Consider the following 22315-nt stretch of genomic DNA (forward strand, 5'->3'; position numbering starts at 1 on the left):
CTTCTGTCTCTGTGCGCGCGCACTCAGGCATCTATCCCTCACAATCTATCCCTATTGTGAAGCACTCTGACACCTTCGGGTAAAGTCCGCGCTATATAAAAACGCACAAATAAATAAATAAATAAATCCCTCACATACATTGCGTCTGCTGCTGTCTCTCCCTTAATGCCACAGACCGCTTGACCAGATAGGATGTTTGGAGCTGTAAGGCAGCCAGCGAGTAGTTACCGATTTGCATCCATCGCAATGCCTTGCAGGCCAAGCCCTTTGCAATTTGCATTGTACGTGTTTAAAACAAGTTTCGAAACATAATGGGGCCCACGAGGCCTGTGCCTGAATATCAGGGGCCTCCTTTATCTGAATGAGGGGTCTTTATGTCGAACGGGGCTTTGGAGACACAGGAAGATTAAATAAAGTCTCGGTTTGAGAACTGTTGCGATTTGTCACACGAATTACCGCCCATCTAAAGTACTGGTTTCAACAGCCTTTAGGAAGCAGCCAGAGCCCTGCCTTCGCCTAGCCCATCTGCTTGCACACAGTCCTGCCAAGTATCACGCTTCAGGCGTGATACTAACGCATTTTTGGGCAGTGGTCCGCATCGCCGCAATAAAATGCCAGGTCACGCATTTGTAACGCCTCCTTGATTCCCCAGCCAGTGTAGAGGCAGAGACGAGCAGGACTGAAATTGCCGCCTTGGCCATATACTCCTGATGAGCACGCAGTGTCGGACCGCATGCTGCTGTGTCAGAGTGTCTTGCAATAATCTAGTGAGCTAGAATGGCTGTCAAATCAGGAGTGTCGGGCCGACCCGGTGGCCTATTACCGCGTTGCCCGCACCAATAACCAGACCAGACAGTCATTATAGCACAGCTGCTGCAGGCCGACCAGGGGCATGGCATTCACGTGACGTGGTCACGTGATTGCAACAGTGTATCGCTCCGAGTGTGCAGCAGTTATGTTTTTTTTCTAGTTTGCCGCCGCTGCCCGCCACGCCGCAATGATTATTTTGGTGCCTCCTTCATCATTGGCGCCGGCGTTCACTGGACAGTGAGATGGGTCCGCGCTGAGTCTTGGTAGAGCAAGCGCAAGCCACCCTGACCCGCGCCGTGATTACTCGCACCACCGCAGGCTTACCTCGGGCACTCGGCCTCCTGAGGCTCACCATGTGTCCCACCATCGTTGGCGGCAGCTGACTCAGTTGTGAGCCTGCAGCCGACCTGTAGCAGAGATACCTGCTACTCGTCACTTTCGGCCCGTGCTGTCTGTATAATCATGATCCCCTGGACTATGGGTCAACAAAATCGGACCCGACTGGAGCCTGCTGGCGGGCTGCTGCCTGCAGCTGTGAGAGCATGACCCAGCCCGGGGTGAGGCACCTAATGCCATGGCGCTGTCTTCGCTCGTCGCTCGTCGCCTGCCTCGAATTGAAGAAAGTGAAAACTCTGAACTACTCGTAAAACTATAAGTAATCTTAAATAAAACGGATGTCCCTTTACTCATTTGATTAGGCCAGATTTATAACGGGGCAGTCAAGAAAGCAATTGGGTAAAGCTTGTTATTTTACGTTAGTCAGAGTAGCAAAAGTAATTAAAGAGGAACACCTGCTGAAAATTTCGGTAGTGGAGTCTGCAGTGCACTGTGGCAACATTCTGTACCCCAGCGAACGTTGATGTTTCCTTTCAAGTGAGAAGGCCCATGGAAAACAGTGCTTATCTGCCTCCCTCTCTTTTTATCCCCACTACAGAAGTTATGTTATTCTCTACTTGAGGTGAGTAAGTGGCAAGCAAACAGCGCCGTTTTTTGAAAAACATAATCTAACCCTATTACAATAACTGACCGCTAAAATTTACAGAAACATTCTTTTGTTTGCAGTGGCGTGGCGCACACTGCAAATGACTGGTGCAGACATGAGTCCTCGTTTTGTTTAACAGTACGATCAGCAGAAGAGAACTAGGTGCTTCAGTTTCTGGTGCTTTGCTTTCTAGCAGTTTTAACATCTTCTTAGAATGTCTTGTTGCTCAAATGTGTTTAACTGCTCATATTTATATGTTTTCCTGGTTTTCATTGCTTGATTTTGATTGTGACAAAGTGTCACTCATAATTGTTGAAATGTCACACATATTTACACTGCATTTATGAAAATGTCACACACAGCAATCTGAAACCTTGGCAGCTATGTGCACATTGACATACTCCTGCTTCAAAGGTGTCCACGTGCCTGCATAAACCCGCGCTGACTTTTATTAAGCTCTCAAAGAGGAATGCATAGTGCACCCCCGGTAGTGAATTCTGAAACATAACACTTAATTAAACACAACTTCATATCAGGCACTTTCCGCTTTTGCTCGTACGGATGTTCGGAGTGAACAAGAACAACACACTGTTTTTAAACTGTTCAGCCCTCGCAACACCGTTCCCTTTCTTTGGTTTCTCTTTAGGAATTTCCCGTCTGTGCCGAGCAATTTCCCCAGTCCACATCAAGTCTAACTTTCGGTCTACTTCAACGCCTTGCTAGTGGCGTGAAGCAATATGTTAATCCAATGTACTATGCTACTCTGTCAGCAAAACTGCACATTGATTGCAGAAATACCTACCCGAGATCTGGTGCTGCACACTTCATGAGACGCTCCTGCTTAATAGTGCCGGACTGCCGTTTCCGGTGCGTGGATGCTTCCTGATGATAAGGCGGGCTCGGGGCGTGGGCGTGGCGGTGGAATTTTAAAAAGGTTACGCACGCACGCTGCTGCCCTGCCTGTCTCAGCCACACATGACTAAATCCAGCCCAATTAGACAACCCCCCACCCAACGCAACACAAAATGAAAGCATGGATTTCTACGTGTCTCCGCGCTTCACGGGTAGACAGAATGAGAATGCGGGAACACTGAACATTCGATTTGATTCATTTTGTGATTCACGCTGTTGATGGGAGTTGGCAGTCAGTGGCAATCTGGTATAGACCCGGTCCTAATAAATAAGTGCCGGTGCTAAGCACCGGAAAGCACCGGCACAAATTAAGCCCTGCCCCCATCGCTGCTGACCCCCCAGTTATTTGGCTGTACCACAACAGGGAATCTACCATATCCCATGTTAAAGAGGGGTTGAATTCTTTAGCCTTCCTGAATGCAATGTCATATTCCTTTCACCCGTCCCCCACGTGTTTCACGCTCCACATGGCAATCCTGCTCTGGTAGCAGGCCATTTCTGCGTGTACATTGGGTGACCTTTCAGCAGGAAATGCACTGAGTACGGAAAAGGCCCTCATCCAGTTAACGAATGTCTCCTCCACTCTAAACTTAACCAACTCTGTTCTCCATTCACTGGGCAACATCCACTCCTTTTGAGACTTGGCATATTCCAGTTCCCTATTGTCAATTAAAAAGGAGAAAATGTTGATATATTTGCCTGCCCAGATCATCTCTTTCACAGCCTGAGATACATGTTGAGCCAAATTCTCCCTCCTTGAGGGGGTAGCACCATCCTCTAGTAATGGCAAAGCCACCTCCTTACCACTGTCATTGAATTGGGTTTTAGCCCCATTCTTCTTAGCCGTCTGTTCGCTGGAGGAACCTGTGTGGGAAGGAATAGGTGCCAAGGGTGCCCCTTGACTCGCCCTGGCCAACTTAATCACCTCAACCAGTTTCAAGGCTTCCGCAGAATGATCCTTGGAAGATGGCAACACCCCCCCCAACTCAAACCAGGGTAAAACGGCAGCTATCTGGGATGCCAGTTCCACCGGAACAGAGCTGGTCGGTGGTGGTGGGACCCCGGCGGGGATGGGGGCAATGGTCGCGGGGGTGACAGGGGCAATGACCCCGAGCGGGGCCACCGGCACTGCTGGCGTAACCGGAGCTGGGACCGCCGGTGCAATTGGGGGCACTAAAGGGCTATCCATAGGTACTACTACTGACATTCCCTCCCCCTCCGTGGTGTTCCTGGGCACTGTGCCCACCCTTTTCTTGGACCTGCCCCTCTTAGGAGGAGTGACAAAATCACCTCTAGGCAATGGCGGATTAATAACCCTTCTTGGCCTGTCTTGTGGTCCCGTAGGGCCATCCAACCTCCGATTTATCTCCGCCACATTATCCAACTCGTCCATTCTACCGAGGCGCCTATCCATCGCGTTCATCTTACGCAACATAGTCTGCATCATTAGCTCCATGCGGGCACTCTTATTGCCTGGACTCTTATTTATTCGTGGGCCTGGCATTCTGACACAATACCCCGTGTACTGTACTCTTAGCCTAACACAGTATTAGAGTGCACGTGTGCACTTGTACCTTCTTTTAGATGGGGGATGTGAAGATGGCCGTAAGCACCATGCAACTCTGACCGCAAAACACACTAGCTAGTCTTAGCGTGTGGGCGAGCGCCAACCCCTTGTAGGAAGGTCTCAAGCCCGGCGGCCCTCCAGAAGCAATGAAGTGCAGGCCCGCCTCACTCCCCTTACCACCGATCTCCTGTGTGTCCACCGTCCGATGCCGTCCTCAGCGCCCACGATCTGTTGACTTGCACAGGACGAAGCACCCGAATCAAGGAGCCCCCAGAATCAAGCTTCCTAGGGGAAAACAAATGTTACTATCTTGTACAAGCTTCCTTATATGCTCAAGGGCAAAGGAGCACCAAGCACACACCTGTGGGGCTCCTGCCCCTGTGGAACCGAAAACAAGAAAATAGTACCTTAATCACTACACCCCCAGGCCTACACAAGCAGAAATAATATAACCGGCTTTTAATATATGCCGCACAACAGCACCTTTCAAAATGTTTTAAAAACGATTAAAAAACATGCAATCCCTTATTGTTCTCCCATCCAATGACTGCCCTGCCAGGTCCTGCTTCGCCCCCAAACAGTGATCTCTGCCGAAAACGAACGTTTTTTACCTCCGAGTCTAATTCACTCGGTCTCCTCCTGTTAAGTTGCAGCGCATACGGGGATCAAACTGGCAACCTTGACGTTATTCGCACTAGGCTCTAATCAACTGTGCTAACCGGCCGGTTTTCCAGAAGCAGAGACTTGCCGAGGACACCGCCGGTTGCGTGTGCGCCTCGCTCCTCCTCCTCGCTCAGCCCGAGCCCCCCCCCGACAAAATACCTCGTTCCTGAACCACGAAGACAGCCACCTCGCGACGGTCCACAGCTACTCGGTGCCCAGACTCTCAACGCAAAGAACAAAGCGACGGGGTCCTGAAGATCCTACAAAGGGGGAACAAAACTAAAAATTAGGAGCCCCAAGCGTGGGGCGACGAGGTCTGCGGGGAGCGAGTCAGGGGCAAAGAGGGCGCCCAGCTCGCTCCCCAGCCCTCTTAAGCAGCTTTCCCGCCAGGGGGTTGCCGGCCCAGCCGACCCACCCCCCAGTCGACCTGCCCCCATGCCCCGGAAGCTATCCAGCCGCTTCCGGGTCAAGGGGGAGGCATCAACCTATCAGTGGTGAGGCGCGCCGCGCATGTCATCACCACGCGACGCGCCCCACCATCGAGAGGTCGGAGGAGGGGGGGCGCCGCACCGCCATATGGGCGGGAGGGCCGAGCGGCCCCCCCTTTTCATGAATCCAATCAATCAAAGCTACATATTTTCCTCATTATTTTCCTCTACGATTCTTCAAAAACCTTTTGCTTGTTTTACTCAACAATTTTCAATTCATTTTATCCATCCAGATGCCATAAACAGATGTAAACCAAACGCAGGAGACATGAAATCAGTCCATATACCACGATTATATTAAAAAATGTCCCAATGCATTTCGGAATACTTTCCTCCGCCAGGGTACTCTAAAAAAGCAAAGATAAACACCACCATCAACAAAAATAACAATACCATATGTCTCACTGTTGTGAGCAAATAATGTTTAAACAGTGATAGTCTTAAATATTTTAGGCCCATATACGATGCCTGACACCCCCATTAGTCATGAGCCACTATGCTTCTTGCACTTAGATACTCAAATGCTCACGCTCTTACTTCCCACCCGAACCATGGTGAACCCACGCAAATTTAATGGTAAAAGTCTCCCAAAACTTCAATGACGCCTACCTCCCGTATGCTCTAAATACTGAAACTTTAGTCCCTTCAGCATATATATCAACCACAACTTTACCGCGGTATATGCTAAGTTGTTTCTTTTTCAAGGGACATAGCCTCACACGGTATCCCCCTTCTAAATGAGAACCAAGGTGCATTAATCGCGATGTATGAGCAATATGGCATAAAAGAGGTATTATCGGAAGTGTAGTTGTGAGGAATTAGTTCTCACATGGGTTATAGCGTCATTTCTCGAAAGTAAGTCCGTCGTTTAATGCAGTTCGCCCAGGAGTTCACGTTTGATGTTGAGCACCTGTGGGGAAGGAGGAGTAACATCTACAAATTGAGAAAGCCGGCAATAAGCACAAAGGTCGTGCCGAGATACCTCATAGAATGACATTGCGATGAATGCACCTTGGTTCTCATTTAGAAGGGGGATACCTTGTGAGGCTATGTCCTTGAAAAAGAAACAACTTATCATATACCACGATAAGTTTGTGATTGATATATATGCTGAAGGGACTAAAGTATCAGTACTTAGAGCATACGGGAGGTAGGCATCATTGAAGTTTGGGAGACTTTTACCATTAAATTTGCTTGGGTTCACCATAGTTCGGGTGGGAAGTAAGAGCGTGAGCATTTTAGTATCTAAGTGCAAGAAGCATAGTAGCTCATGACTAAACGGGGGGTGTTGGGCATCGTATATGGGCTTCAAATAATTAAGACTATCACTGTTTAAACATTATTTGCTCACAACAGTGAGACATATGTTATCGTTATTTTTGTTGATGGTGGTGTTTATCTTTGCTTTTTTAGAGTTCCCTGACAAAGGGAAGTATCCCGAAATGCATTAGGACATTTTTTAATACAATCGTGGTATATGGACTGATTTCATGTCTCCTGTGTTTAATTTACATCTGTTTATCGCCTCTGGATGGATAAAATAATTGAAAATTGTTGAGTAAGACAAGCAAAAAGTTTTTGAAGAATCATAGAGGAAAATAATGAGGGAAATATATAGCTTTGATTGATTGGATTCATTCTACAGTGGTCTTGGCTGTGCAGTTTGACCGGAATCAAGCATCCTAGGACCGGTTTCTGGCTATCAGCCGTCATCAGCCAGGATTTAGGCCCAGATCTCTGTACTGGGATGAATGTATGACATTGTTCTGCATTCTGTCCATCGCCTGTTTTTTTAGCATTTGTCACCCCGAGTGGGACGGGAATGCTCAGACGTGAGTCCCGTGCTCTCCACGCCACTGGAGTCAAGCTATCCTGGCTGAAGACGGCTGATAGCCAGAAACCGGTCCTAGGATGCTTGATTCCGGTCCAGGGAAGACATGGCTTGGCAGTTCAGGCTGGGCTGTTCCCATGAGGCACAGGGTCAAGGCTGATTTGCATATGGCCATGTCTGAACTGGGGTGGTGTGGTGAGCAAAAAAACGATTGATTTAGGCCCAGATCCCTGTACTGTGGTGAATGTATGACATTGTTCTGCATTCTGTCGATCGCTTGTTTTTTTTGCATATGCCTACAGACATGGCATACAGTATAGGTGGTAAGTCACCCCTACAGCAGGTCTTACAGTGCAAAGGCAGGGTGCACTTTACTACATATGTGGACACATCTGCCCCAGTAGAAATGCCCATGTGATATCAAAGTCGATTCATGGATATTGGAAGTGAACAGTGAAGCCATTTTAAGAAGTTTGCTGAACACTGATTTTTACGAGTTCCCCAGCTACATGATGGCCTCACAGAAACTAGAAATGTTTGGTATCAAACATCTTGTAATAATAAGCCCACACTGATTCCAGTGATGGATTTATTAATACCTACACCCAGAGGGCACCTTAGAGGTGCCCCCTGAAAACCTACCGACTACTAGTGTGCTGGCTGACTGGTGTAGACCAGCCTGCCACCACAGACAGGTTTCTGACCCCTGCAGGAGAGAGCCTGCGCTCACTGAAAGCAGAAATAGTGCCTGCTACTGCTGGAGGTGTTGTCATTTCCAAGCAGGATGGCTAAGTGATCAGCATATCAAGGCAGGAGCCTTCAAAGTCCTCTGCCACCTTTGATATGCAACCCAAAGTTTCCTCAGACAGGGGAAATGCCACCCCCTGCCCCAGGCCCATTTGGCAGCACCAGGACACGACTTTTGGAATTCCACCATCTTGATTTTGGTGGAATTAGGCCCTCTGGGTCAGGGATACGCCTACTTTTCACAGGAAGTAGTCATATAGAGGGTGTAGAGACCCTAAAGGTAAGTAGCCCATTGCCTACTACCTCTCACTCCCCTTAACACCCCTAAATTCATAATTTAGGTGGCACCCCTGACACCAGGAACTCAGATTCAAAGGATCGAGAAGAGAAGGACATCAAGAGCCGCAAGAAAAAGTGATAACTGAACACTGCTGCACTAAGATTCAACAACTGTGACCCAGCGACTCGTACCTGCAGCTGACCACACTCCAAGAACCCCGGGAGGTTGCCATCCATTTGCAAATCGCCAAGCAATCTAACTTGGAGAAGAGGAGCTACTCCCCTGCAGTCAACAAGCACCAAAACGCAAAGTCAGTTTTTCTGTGTTGCCACTCCCCATGCAGCCCGCCGCAGTAGCCCCCCAGGGTCAGGAACCTGTGTCCCTGAAGGTCAGATTTGTGCCCCCACCAAGTGAGAGGACATCAGGACCAACCAGAGCCTCACAGGACCAGTACCTGGGATACCTGACCCCTTGCAGCAAGCAGAGACCATGAGAGTACAGTTGGGATACCAATGATTCCAAGACAAAGCAGCCATCGAGGGACATCAGCACCATAGAAACCTACTTCCAGAGTGGCTCAGCTGTCATAATTTTTGCACCCTCAATCGGCAAGACCTATGATCACAAGTTTCCAAGGCGACAGAGCCCAGCCAACCATCCCACTCTGCACCCAAGCGCCCCAGGTTGGGTACCGACAAACCAAGTATGCTCCCTTGTGCCCGGGGGCCCTAGTGACCCAAGTCCCCCATTGAGAGTTCTTGGATTTGTCCTCAAGTCCCCCTCAGCAGCCTGTTTCTAGGTGCCCCCCTTCTTTCTACTGGCGTAGCGCGCAAAGCTACCAACCTGGCCAGCACCTCTGCAACTGGATGCCCCAGGGTAGGTAATGAGGGGGATCTTGGCCCCCTGCGACCTAAGTCCCGAAGGAGACCCCCTCAGAAACCAAATACTAATACCTGTATGCTATACATGCCTTTTCTCCCATAGGAAAGCATTGTGCGTAAAGGCGCAATTAAGTGAACATTTTACTTACCGGCTAAAATCGATATTTTAAAAAGTACTTACTTGATAACAAAGCTCTTGGTATCAAACTTTACATTAAAATGCGACTTATTTTTCTAAATTGGTCTCAGATTTATTCTTGAGTGTGCGATTCATTTATTGACTCTGTTTGTGTCAACAAATGCTTAGGACTACTGTCTGATTCATTTCTGCCTCTGTAAACCAACTGGGGTTTGCCTGGACTTTACATAGTGTACCTGTTTTTGGTCCACTGTATAAAGAGACAGCTTCCTACATTAGTCATTTACTTGCCTGGCAAAGAAGACTATGACCAGGTCACCAGGTAGGTCGACCCCTCAGCCGCCACATGTTCCCCCTGTGCCGCCGCTGCCCTGCTGCCCGCTGTGCCACCTGTGATTGCCCAGTCTGGATTCAGTTTAATTTCTGAGCCTTACTGCCGTCTTTGTTTTTTCCTTTAGTCTTTCTCCACTTCTGTCCCCGTCGCCCCTAGTGCCTGTGCCCGACCCCCCTGCCCCCGCCCCACCCGCTCCCCTCCCTCGCTCTTCCCGCCGCTGCCACCCTGCGGCCCCGCCCCCCTGGTACCCCATTCGCCACCCCGCTCCTGCCTCCCAGCTGCTCCTCCCTCAGCCCTTCTTATAGAGGCCGCGCGGTGGTGAAGGAGCGACCTTTGACTCTGTCACCAGGTAGGTCGCCCCCTCAGCCGCCACACGGTCCCCCTGTGCCGCCGCTGCCCCGCTGCCTGCTGTGCCACCTGTGATTGCCCAGTCTGGTTTCAGTTTAATTTCTGAGCCTTACTCCCGTCTTTGGTTTTTCCTGTAGTCTTTCTCCTCTTCTGTCCCCGTCGCCCCTAGTGCTCGTGCCCGACCCCCCTGTCCCCCATCTGCTCCCCTCCCTCGCTCTTCCGGCCGCTGCCACCATGCGGTCCCGCCACCCTGGTACCCCATTCGCACCCCGCTCCCGCCTCCCAGCTGCTCCTCCCTCCCTTAGCCCTACTTATGGAGGCCGCGCAGCGGACGCGTGCAGCGTGTGCGCCGCTGGAGCGTCGACCTCGCCTGGACCGCCCCCAGCGCCTGAACCCCTGGCCCCCGCTGAAACCAAGTAACCCGACTGAGATACGACACCGCGACCCTCCACGCACCCAGCACCGGCCGACCAGCCGCCTGCTACCAAGCCACTCCGAATCGCACCCACGGACCCTTCTCCTGTCAAACCTGCAAATTCACCTGCATCCGAACCCACGTCCCACCACCCAGACCAGGCAACAACAACAACCACCTCAAGTGCATCCTGCTCAACACCCGCTCTGTCCACAAACAGGCCGTCGAACTCTGGGACCTCCTCGACACAACAGCACCAGACATCACCTTCCTCACAAAAATTTGGATGAACACCTCCTAAGCCCCCGACATCGCCATAGCCATCCCGGACGGCTACAAAATCACCCGAAAGGACCGCGTCACCCAAACCGGAGGAGGAATCGCCATCGTCTACAGGAACACCATCGACGTCACAACCAACTCCGAAGATGCCCTCACCACCGCCGAACACCTACACTTCCAGATCCATACCGACCCCAAGACCACCCTCAGAGGAACCCTCGTCTACAGACCCCCGGGCCCACGCACACAATTCAGTGAAGCCATTGCCGACTTCATCAGCCCACACGCCCTCGCCTCATCAAACTACATCCTCCTAGGGGACCTGAACTTCCACCTGGAGAACAACAATGACAACAACACCACCACCCTGCTCGAAAACCTCGCCAACCTTAGACTCAAGCAATTGGTGAACACCCCCACCCACTACGCCTGCCACACGCTCGACCCCGTCTTCTCTGCCAGCAGCCACATTGCCTTCAGCCACTCCACCGGACTACACTGGACCGACCACAGCTGCATCCACTTCACCTTTGAGAAGACCACATACCACCACCACCTGCAACAGATCCCCCGTAGATGCTGGAGCAAAATCACCGCAGACCAGCTAACCACATCACTGAGCCAGAAACCACCCATCACCACCACAAACACCGACGACGCAGCCCGCAACCTCACACAGTGGATAGTCAACTGCGCCGACGCCCTTGCACCACTGTAGAACCGCCCAGGCAAGCCCGGCAACAGAAAAACAACATGGTTCACCGACGACCTCAAAGAATCAAAGAAATCCTGCAGATCCCTCGAGAAAACCTGGCACCACGAACAGACGACAGAAAACATGACAGCCCTCAAGAACGCCACCCGCAAACACCACCAGTTGATCCGCTCCACCAAAAAGACATCTTTCAAAAACGGCTGGACAACAACACACACAACAGCAAGGAACTCTTCAACATCGTAAAAGAGCTCTCCAATCCCAACGCCAACAGCAACAACATCACACCGTCACAAGACCTCTGCAACTCCTACGTTCTTCCACCGCAAGATCGCCGATATACATAACAGCTTCGGCGCCCAGACTCCCCCCCAGTCACCAAACCAACGCCCCCTACAACCATCCTCAGCGCTTGGACTCCCATCAGCACCGAAGACACCGCCCACGCCATGAACACTCCGGCTCTCCTTCCAACCCATGCCCTCACCACATCTTCAACAAAGCCGACACCATCATCGCTCCCCACCTACGGAACATCATAAACAACTCCCTTGCGTCCGCCACCTTCCCATAGAGCTGGAAGCACGCAGAGATCAACGCCCTACTGAAGAAACCCACAGCAGACCCCAAAGACCTCAAAAACGTCCGCCCCACCTCTCCTCTTCCCTTCCCGGCGAAAGTGATCGAGAAGATCGTCAATAAGCAGCTGACCACATTCCTCGAAGCCAATGGGTCTAAGCATGGGCGTAAAATCCGCTCCGCTCGCGGATTTTTCGGATTTTCGGCAAATCCGCAATCCGCGAACGCTCGCGAATTTGTCGAAAATCCGTGAATCCGCTCGCGGCGGATTTTTTGCTTGGTTGCGGCGCGCGGCGTGGTGCACGGCGTTCACTTTCCGTCATTTAGCGTTTGCCGAGTTGTTTTTCTTTGCGAGTGACGCGCCATTTTAGATCTTGCTGCGTGTTCCCGCGGGAGTTTGGCGCCCGCGAATACGTACTCGCGGCTTGCCACCTTGCACAGCACACCTCGCGAGAGTTCGCAATTGCGAACACGTAGTTGCGGCGGAAAGGAACAATCTCGCACTTGCGAAATAGAGATTTTGCAATTTCGCACAAGAAAATCACCAGCAAACAGGATAAACCTTCAGAAAATTATGATTTTTATCAGAATCACTCCTCAGGTTGACATTTGCATGGCCTTTTTTTTGCAAGGAGTCCATTTTGGGGGGGGGGGGGAGGAAGGAAGTGCCCCACAGTCTCCAACTTCCTGTTCCTGTCCAGCAGGCTCCTCCCAGTGCTTTGTCCATCTCCTGGTCACTTTCATTTGGATCTGGAGCTGGAAGGATTACTTTTTGTGGGTGCTGCTGGATATTTGGATTTGAGGCCTTTTTGACTGTCTTTGGATCACTTTTGGATTAGAAATCAACTTTCACAAGTAAGTTTGTTTGGGGCATTACAGTTGCTGCAAGTACAATTTTGGAACTTTTTCAGAACATTAAATAAATTATATTGTGGGTAGCCACAGTATCCAGTAGGACCAGGGTTGGTTAGGGGTGCATGATACAACTGTTTTGTTGAATTTAAACACCATTTAGGCCATGGATGGGCTGGGATTGTGCTGATTTTTGTCCTTTTTTTGGGCCTGCTGGTGGGGCCCTTTGCCCAGGGGTGGTGAGTGTTGCATGGGCCTAGTCTTTCTGTGGGGTGTCTTCTTAAATTTAAACATAATTGAGGCCATGGATGGGCTGGGATTGTGCTTATTTTATTGTTTTTTGTCGTTTTTGGGGGGCTGCTGGTGTGGCCTTTTGCCCAGGGGTGGTGGTGCATGGACTGAGTGTGCCTGTGGTGTGGTCTCACTCTCTTTAATGTAAACATCATGGATGGCATTGGATTGTGGTGATTTCTGGCTGTTTTTCTGTTTTTTGGGGGTGTACTGTTGATGTGGACTGGCCATGTGGGTGGTGGTGGTGGCCATCTTGAGTGCTGGCTGGTACAGGCAACATGTGCCTGGGGTGTAAGGGGCCATTTTGAGGAGAGGCAGTGTCTGAGGCCTGCACTTATTTTGCCTACTTTTCATCCATTATGCCCAGGGGTAGTGAGTGTTGCATGGGCCTAGTGTTTCTGAGGGGTGTCTTCTTGAATTTAAACACCATTGTGGAGTTCTGGACTTTTTGGTTCCGTCCAGAGGTGTCAGGGACAACACCCGAAGACCCCGGAGTTCAACCTGTCTTGGTACACAAACAAACAGAAACACGGGCTTCTCGATGGTGGCGTCAAAGACCAAAGGTTTATTACTGCAGGGACACAGAAGTCACAGAAACTACACATGGGCAGTATCTAGGAGCCTGTTCGATTTGTACAAAGAGGATTGCTCCTTATATACTAAATATTGGGCTTCAGGCAAATTCTTTACATGTTACCACAGTTCTAAATATTCGTGTCTTAAACAATAAATATTTGGCGTTGCACAGGAATCGTCAACAGTATCTGATGTCAAAACATTACGAATGAGGGGTTCCCACTAGTCCATCATAATCCCATGTCAATTCTTCATTCAAGACCCGGACCGCCTCATCGTAAATTTCGTTACCTCCCCCTAATAAAGGCCCAGAAGGAAAGGAGCAGAGCCAGGTGTAGAAGATAGAAAGACAGGATAAGAAATGTTTGTGGGTCGTAAATGGGCACGGTTACCAGTTTCGGCCGCCTAATCATGATCAGGCCAATGAACACAGGAACCAGTATAGCAGGACTGGCCTCAGGCTGGGGAGGCAGTTCTTGCCGAGTCATGCTGCTACAGCGTTGCTGGCCTAAGGTGCACGTGTCACTAGCAAGGTGAATTGCCAGTTAAAGCCTACGTGTCCTTTAATGAAAAAGAGATCATTGCGTGTCCATTGACTATGTGAGGGCAAGGAATACAAAATGGCTTCCGTGTTCTAAGATGGATGCCACGGGTAGAACAGAAATGTGTTTGTAACTGGAGTGCTCTTGCTCGTAGCATAGCGAAAACACCAGGATGCACTAAATGGATCATTTGCGGTTCACTGATACCAAAATTATGTATTTACGACAATGTTATAAACACGAGTAAAATCGTCACGGAACCTCAGACCCTCCTTTTGCCCTTACATAGGCAATTACTTAGTCTATATCAGAGTCAGAGTCTAATTCTATGCTCATTAGGTCAGTGACATGTTGTTGTACCATCATCCTGTCTCGTGTCTTTTCTCCTAATGTAGGTGGTTTTCTGAAACAGGTTGCAGCACAGAGGCTACACAGAGCGGGACCACATTGGATAATAAGACAGCACGAGAACAGACATACTAGGATGACACCAATGACCGTCAGAACCTTCCATCCCCACTCTGATACCAGAGTCCAAAACCACTCCATGAAGGACCAGTTTCCCTTATCTACGTGTATAGAGTCGGAAATCTTATGTAGCTTAGAGATTGCTTCATAGACTGTTGGAGCATTATTTGGAATAAAGACACAGCAGCTCGATTGGATCATTCTGCATACCCCACCTCGATCTGCAAGTATTACGTCTAGAACCATACGGTTCTGCAACGTCATGAGACGATCCGCTTGAAGCTCAGCAGTTAAGTTACTAAGGGCACCAGCAGTTTCTGTAATAGTAGATTCAACTACTCGTGTTAGTTGACGTATACTTCTACTATTAGCCATAGGCCCCCAAAACGGAAGGAAACCTTTGAAGAAGTCTCCAGCTTCTTGACCAGCGGTATCTTCCTTGCTGAAGACACCTCTTGCTACTCTGGTTTTGTGATAATCTGAAGAAGCAGTGTACGTCGGAGGTAACAATCGAGCAATATAACATGAACCTGAAAAGTCAGCAGGCAGCCATGTATATGCTCTGTCCTGACAAATGAAGTAGGTACCCCTAGCAGTCAGAAAGGCAGGGGAGGAGTCAGACGGAAATACGTAAGTCTCAACGCACTCACTGCTCCCTAGCTGAGCTCTCGGATTTCTCCCATTTCCTTGCAAACAGACCTGACCTCGGTGAGGCACGACCCAAACTGAAGTGGAGCTTTTACGCTTGCTTTCTCCCAAACCAAGGCGGTACTCTGTAGAGTTCCAAGTCAAATACACCAGCAATTCATCTCTAGGATAAGATGGAGTATTATTGACGTCTTTAATCATATCAATAATTCCCTGGACTAAAGCTTTGTTGGCTGAGTTGTATTTAGTGGACCGTGGTGGACGCGGAGGATAGGTCTCAAGGGCATATGAAAAAATGGTCTGAAAGGCCTGAAATGATCCATTATAGCTAAAAGGCAAGACTAGATAGGGAATGCCTTTATCCATAGTGTGAGGTATCAAACCACACACCCAGCAGTCTGTAGTATTAACTATCAGTTGGTGTTGATGCAAGAGCTGTACAAATGTATTGTTAATAAATTCTGAGCGTCGAGCTTGTTCGTGTTCAGGAAATGAGTGAAAAGAATGCATAGAAGAAACCGTAGAAGTAGCAGGATCAAGGGAAGGTACTGTAGTTACTGGCATAAAAATCAAATGTACACCAAAGACGATTCCACCCACCAACGTTATTAAAACAATTAAAAATGTAACTGCACATTGCATTAGAAAGCATTTGCTGTGTAGTATTCTGTTCAGTCTATTTCTGCGAACATAAATTACATTTTCTCGTTGTAGCTCAGGAAGCTCCATCTTCTACGACCGTTCGCGACCACTGATGATGTGTACGTAGATGAAAATGCCTCTATCAGCCCTGGGAGTTCCCAGAACTAACAGAAAGATCGACCTTGTGTCGGACCCCCGCAGATTCAACTAGGCACACAGCCACGACCCTACGGCTACCCAGACGGCAAGGCAATTTTAAAACAAAAAGAAACAATACATAGTATTAGCAAACTTCCTGGCTGGAGGCAATGTATAGCAAATTCAAATCTGAAAATAGGCAGTTTCCTGCTTTATTTGTCCATATTGCGAGAACGTAAGTTGTATCTCAGTTTTGCAGGAGCTGTCTGATCTGGAAACAATGTATTTTCAGCTGACGTTGCAATGTTCACGTTCGCAGATGACAAATGTTCTTTTGGTACAGATGACAAATGTTCAGGGTTCAAAAGAGCAGTTTCGGGAGGAGAGTCAGAATTTGGTGAATCCGTGATCAGTTCTGCATCACTGAAAGGTATGAACCTGGGGATTTGTTCTGTTTCAGAGGCACCGATTCCTTTCTTTACCCAGTTGTCGTAAGGAAGTGGCAGAGGCACACGTTTAGCATGAGTCGTATGGATCCAATTTCTTCTTCCGGCCACACGAATAGCAGTTCTCGTTGCTAGCAGGACTTGGAACGGGCCAATAAATCTGGGCTGAAGATTTTTCGTTCTTGCAAAATTTCGGATGACCACCTGATCACCCGGTTTCAGCTGATGGCCTGGACTCTCCGATGGCTTTGGCAATGCATCGAAAACCTGTTGGTGAATAAGACTCAATTTAGCAGTCAAGTCGAAAAGGTAATCAATTAACATTGGGTATTCCAGCTGCTTAAATTCTTTCGGTCTAGGTACCCCCCAAACATTTGCAGGACGACCGAAAACTATTTCGTAGGGACTAAGCCCTACTCTAGAATGTACAGTTGCTCTTGTTGATAGCAAAGCCAAAGGCAATGCGTCTGGCCAGGACAAACCCGTGGATGCTTGTATCTTAGCGAGTTTCAGTTTAAGGGTGCCATTGTAACCCTCGACTAAACCCGCGGACTGGGGATGATTCGCACTATGAAATTTCTGTCTAATCCCTAGGCCGGCACACACACTCTGCATAACTTTCCCTACGAACTCACTTCCGTTGTCTGACCATACAATCCGTGGCATTCCGTATCTGGGGAAGTATTCTTTAAGAAGAATTTTGGCAGTGGATAAGGCAGTATTGTCCTTCAGTGGGTATGCTTCGATCCATCTGGAGAAAGCACAAACTACCACTAGGACGTATTTCAGGTTATTACAACGATCCATGTGAATGAAGTCTAGCTGGATCACTTCAAAGGGGCAGGAAGGAGGAGCGAAGTGACCTGCAGGTGTGGGGATTCCCTTGCCAGGATTATGCATCAAGCATACCATACAATTCCTCACCACTCTCTCTGCACACCTACTAATCCCGTCATTCTTCCAGACCGGAGCCAACATCTTACAAATCCCTTTTGAACTGATGTGCGCTGTTCCATGTGCCATCGTCACTACTGCAAGCACATACGCATCAGGCAACATCCAACGTTGTTGTTCCGACAAGTCAATCCAACACCCACTCGAGTCCAATTTACCCGTGCTCTCTTTCCATGCAAGTTTTTCCTCCTCAGTCGCCTCTTTCTGAATTTCTTTCACGCTTTCCACTGTGTCTTCACACATTCCAGACTCAGAAATCCATCTTGCAGACGTTGCAACATACATTCTACTCATCATATTTCTGGCTGTCCGTTTTGCGATCTCATCAGCAAAAGCATTCCCACGACCAACATCATCCGTGATTGCTTTATGAGCACTGCATTTCACAATCGCAACTTCAGTCGGTAAGGTTAGAGATTCCAACAAGTCATTAACTAGCTGACCATGTTGAATCTTAGTCCCATGGGACGTAATGAAACCTCTCTCTTTCCACAAACGGCCAAAACTATGGGCCACGCCGAACGCGTACTGACTATCTGTGAACACGTTCACTTTCTTTCCCTTAGCTAAAACGCACGCTCTTGTTAGCGCGATCAATTCTGCAGCCTGGGCAGAATTCTGACTCACTCTTGCAGTCTCCACAATCGTACTCAAGGTCGTTACTGCATAAGCAGCAGTCACATCACCATTCTCCAATTTGAAGCAAGACCCGTCAACATACAACGTGCCATCTGGTTCTGACAACGGAGTGTCTTTTAGGTCGATTCGTCCTTTTGTTTCTTCCTCAGTTCTGAAACAACAGTCGTGTGGTTCGGGATCACTCGACTCTTCGCTAGTCGGCAACAATGTTGCTGGATTCAATACATTGCATCTTTTGATCTGAATATGACTAGCTAACAGTGTCAGTTCATAACCTGATAATCTAGCACTGGTAAGGTGTTGCGTCTTGGTTCGGTTCATGAGTGTATCCACAGCATGAGGAACCATGACTACTAACATGTTGTTCATTACTAAACCAGCAGATTGTCGAATGGAAGCTGCAGCTGCGGCTGTAGCTCTCAAGCAACTAGGCAATGCTCTAGCTACTGGATCTAATGTTGATGAAAAATACGCACAAGGGCGTTGTTTATCACCAAATTTCTGCGTCAAAACACTCAATGCACAACCTTCTCTCTCGTGGACATAGAGCGTGAATGGCTTACTGTAGTCGGGTGTACCCAATACAGGTGCTGAACACAGTGCATTTCGTAACTCAGAAAAACTCTGCTGACATTCAGCAGACCATGGTACCGGACTCGGGACACCTTTCCCAGTCAAGGCTACCAATGGTTTTGCTAGAAGAGAAAAATTTGGGATCCATTGCCTACAATATGAGGTAATACCCAAAAAGGCACGTACTTCTCTCTGCGTGCTAGGAACGTTCATCTGTGTAATTGCTTTTATTCTCTCTGGGGTCAACTTCCTTCCCTCCTTTGACAAGAGATGACCTAGGTAGGTCACTTCTTGGCAGCAGTATTGCATTTTTGAAGGTGACACCTTGTGATTCAAATCTGACAAGTGATGCAATAAAGAGATCGTAGCTGTTTTGCAAGTTTCCTTGTCATCGGCAGCCACTAGAAGATCATCGACATACTGTACTAAAGCAGAACCACGAGGAAGTACGAAGGAATCTAACTGGCTTTTTAATGCTTGACTGTAAATGGATGGGCTTTCACAATAACCTTGTGGAGCGCGTTTAAATCTAAAACTTCGTCCTCCTAGAGAGAAACCGAAGATATCTCTGCTTTCCTCGGCTATCGGAATGCTGAAAAAGGCATTTTTCAAGTCGACAACCGAAAACCATGCTGCTGTAGCAGGAATCAACGTTAACAATGCAGTAATGTCTGGAACCACAGGAAACTGTGGGATCACAATTTTATTAACCTCTCTAAGATCAATTACGAACCTATATACTGGAGGCTTTGTAGGGTCAGTTCGTTTCAAAATAGGCAGTACAGGACTATTACAGACATTACCTCTAGTCTCTTCTACAACATCTTTCTTGATCAGGTCTTGCACTATCAGTAGGAGCGCACGCTCACCTTCACTAGAGATTCTGTATTGTGGAATTCGTGGAAGTTTGACATTTGCTTTCAAAGTTACTACATAGGGTGGAATTTCCAATAGGCCTACATCATTAGGACCAGTCGCCCAAAGAGTATCAGGGAGTGAACGCAGCTCTGGTGGGAGCGCATCCATCGACAAGTACATCGGGGAGATTATTCTTTTACCCAACGTAAGCTGTACTCCTGCTGGAGAACAGTACAATGTCGCGTACAGGCGTTTTAACAAGTCTAAACCAAGCAGATTTTCGTTACAACCTGTCGTCAAAATCAGGGGTGCTTTCAATTGACGGGGTCCAACAGAAATAGACAAAGGACCAGAAACAGGGTTGTGAACAGGGGCGCCCGAAAAACCTACTGAAACGTTTGTTGAGCCAGACAAAGGTGCGCCAGGGAGTTTCGCATGTATGATAGAACTTTTTGCTGCACCAGTATCCAACAGAAACGGTTCGACTATACCTGATGTTGCTACCGCGACATAAGGCCCACTCTGATCTACTGGTACTGATACTACTCCCTCTCTTTGTCCATGGCTGTCCTAGTATTCACTTTGCTGACCTTCCTCACTAGCTTCATAATAGTCTTCAACATGATACTGTGGAGACCTATTCTGTTGGGCAGATTGTCCATTACGCTGGTCGAAATAATTAGAGGGGCGATCACTTGTCTGTGGAGGCATAGCACCTCGTCCTCGACCTCTAGAGTTTTGCATAGAACTACCACGACCTCTCTGAGCGGCCGCATCATTATTTTGCGCCCGAACTGGACAATCACTTTTGTAATGACCTTCCTTTTTGCAATAAGCACATTGATTCCATTGGTATTGTGGCCTTTGAAAATTATAATCCGTTCTTTGATATGACCCTTGCTGCATATTAGTTTGATTCATGCGAGGCGGATAAGCTTGCTGTAAAAGTACTTTAGTTTTTAAATCTTTCGTCTTTTTATCTGATTTTTCCTTCTCTTCTTTATCCCTATTTTCGTAGTACTGAGCAGTCGCAAGTATTTGCGCAGTCGTAGAGACAGCCCACGCACTTTCAGAATTCTTTAATTTACCACTAAGTTCTGGCAACAGATTGTGCACAAATTTATCAACAAATAATCTCTGGCCCCCTTCTGTGCTCATATCCTGACCACTATGATCTACGAAAGTCTCTTCGAATCTTGTGAAAAAGTCGGAGACGCTTTCGTCTTTCTTTTGTTTGCATGCGGACAATTTATCCCAGTTAACGCGTAATGCAGGCATTAAGGTTTTCATTAAATCGATTATTCTACCAGGCAAGTTAGCAATTAAAGGTTCAGGTTTGGAACCACCTATTTGTTGACCATCCGCTGCAGTTATAGCTGCCCAGTCATCACCTAGGGCAACTGGATGATTCTCTTTACGAATTTTAGCCCAAATTGGTTGTGGTACTACGTTACCAAATAGCAGATCTATGTCAGCAAGATTCAATACACAAGCGTCAACTGTTTGAGCCAACTCTTTGTAGTACCCTGCAGGATTTTTACGCGGATCTGGCAAGGCCTGTTTTACTGCTAACACTTCAGCTCGTTTCCATGGAATATGTATCCAGACTCTCTGGAATTGGGCCGGAGCGGCTGCAATACCAAGCGGTGCATTAGCTTGCACAGCTTCGCGCCAAATTGGTGGAACCTCTCTCATTGGATATTGACGATTTCGTTTCGTACTACGTTTCTCTAACTCTCTCGGTGAAAGAAGGGATGAGTCGGATCTATAACTTAAAATTAGTTCCATCGCTTCTTTTATATTTTGACCAACTATCATACCTGTAGCAAACTCTTTCTGAACATTAATTAATTCTCCTAAATTTGATTCAGGGTCATCCTCTTCCAATTCCTCACGTAGAAGGAAACACATTTCATCGAACACATATCGTTGTGTCGGTTCGTTCCATTGCATAAATGTATCTAATACATTTTGTACATTATATCTTCCAACTTTCGAAACCCATCTAAGGGCAGTGGAATCTAGTATTCCTCTTTCTTCAGTACTGGGAAGCTGACTACGTCTCTGCACAGAGTCAGAGGTAGGAGTCTTAATCAGAGTTTTATAGAAGGGGGATAGAATATTAGAGACAGAATCAGTGATTCTTCGTCGAACAGAAATCGGAGTCATAATACTTGCAGAGGCAGTGAATAGAGTAGTAGTTGGAATAGATAGATCAGGAACAGTAGGAGTAGCAGGCAAGATAGCTTGTGAAGTAGCAGGTGTGAGTGACACAGGCATAGGAAAAGAAGCCGGCAACCCTAGAAGAGGGGTTGTCGAAGGAACATTAATATTGACCACAGGAGGTACAGGAACTAGATTCAGGGGAGCGGGAACAGGGACACCAGGTTGTCCAGCAACCGGTAATTGAACATTCGGTATAGGTGGAGCCGTAGCACCCTGTGCATACGGTGGGGGTGATCGTAACAAGTAAGACAACAGGGGATCCTTTTCAGGGTCCTCTACTGTCTTAGCCGTACTCGATGGCAAAGCAGGATAGCACTTGTCTATCGCTAAATTACGCTCTCTATCGGCCACCTCCATCGCTTTCTCAGACTCGTTGAGTTGCAGCTGCCTAGCAGACTGTTCTAAAGTCAACTCTTGCTCTTTCTGTACTTTCTTCAACTTTTTAATTTCTCTCTGTTTAGATTCTTTTCGCCAATAACGGAAGGAATC

This window comes from Lissotriton helveticus, chromosome 2_2 (genome assembly GCF_964261635.1).
Source record: "Lissotriton helveticus chromosome 2_2, aLisHel1.1, whole genome shotgun sequence".
Lineage (NCBI taxonomy): Eukaryota > Metazoa > Chordata > Amphibia > Caudata > Salamandridae > Lissotriton > Lissotriton helveticus.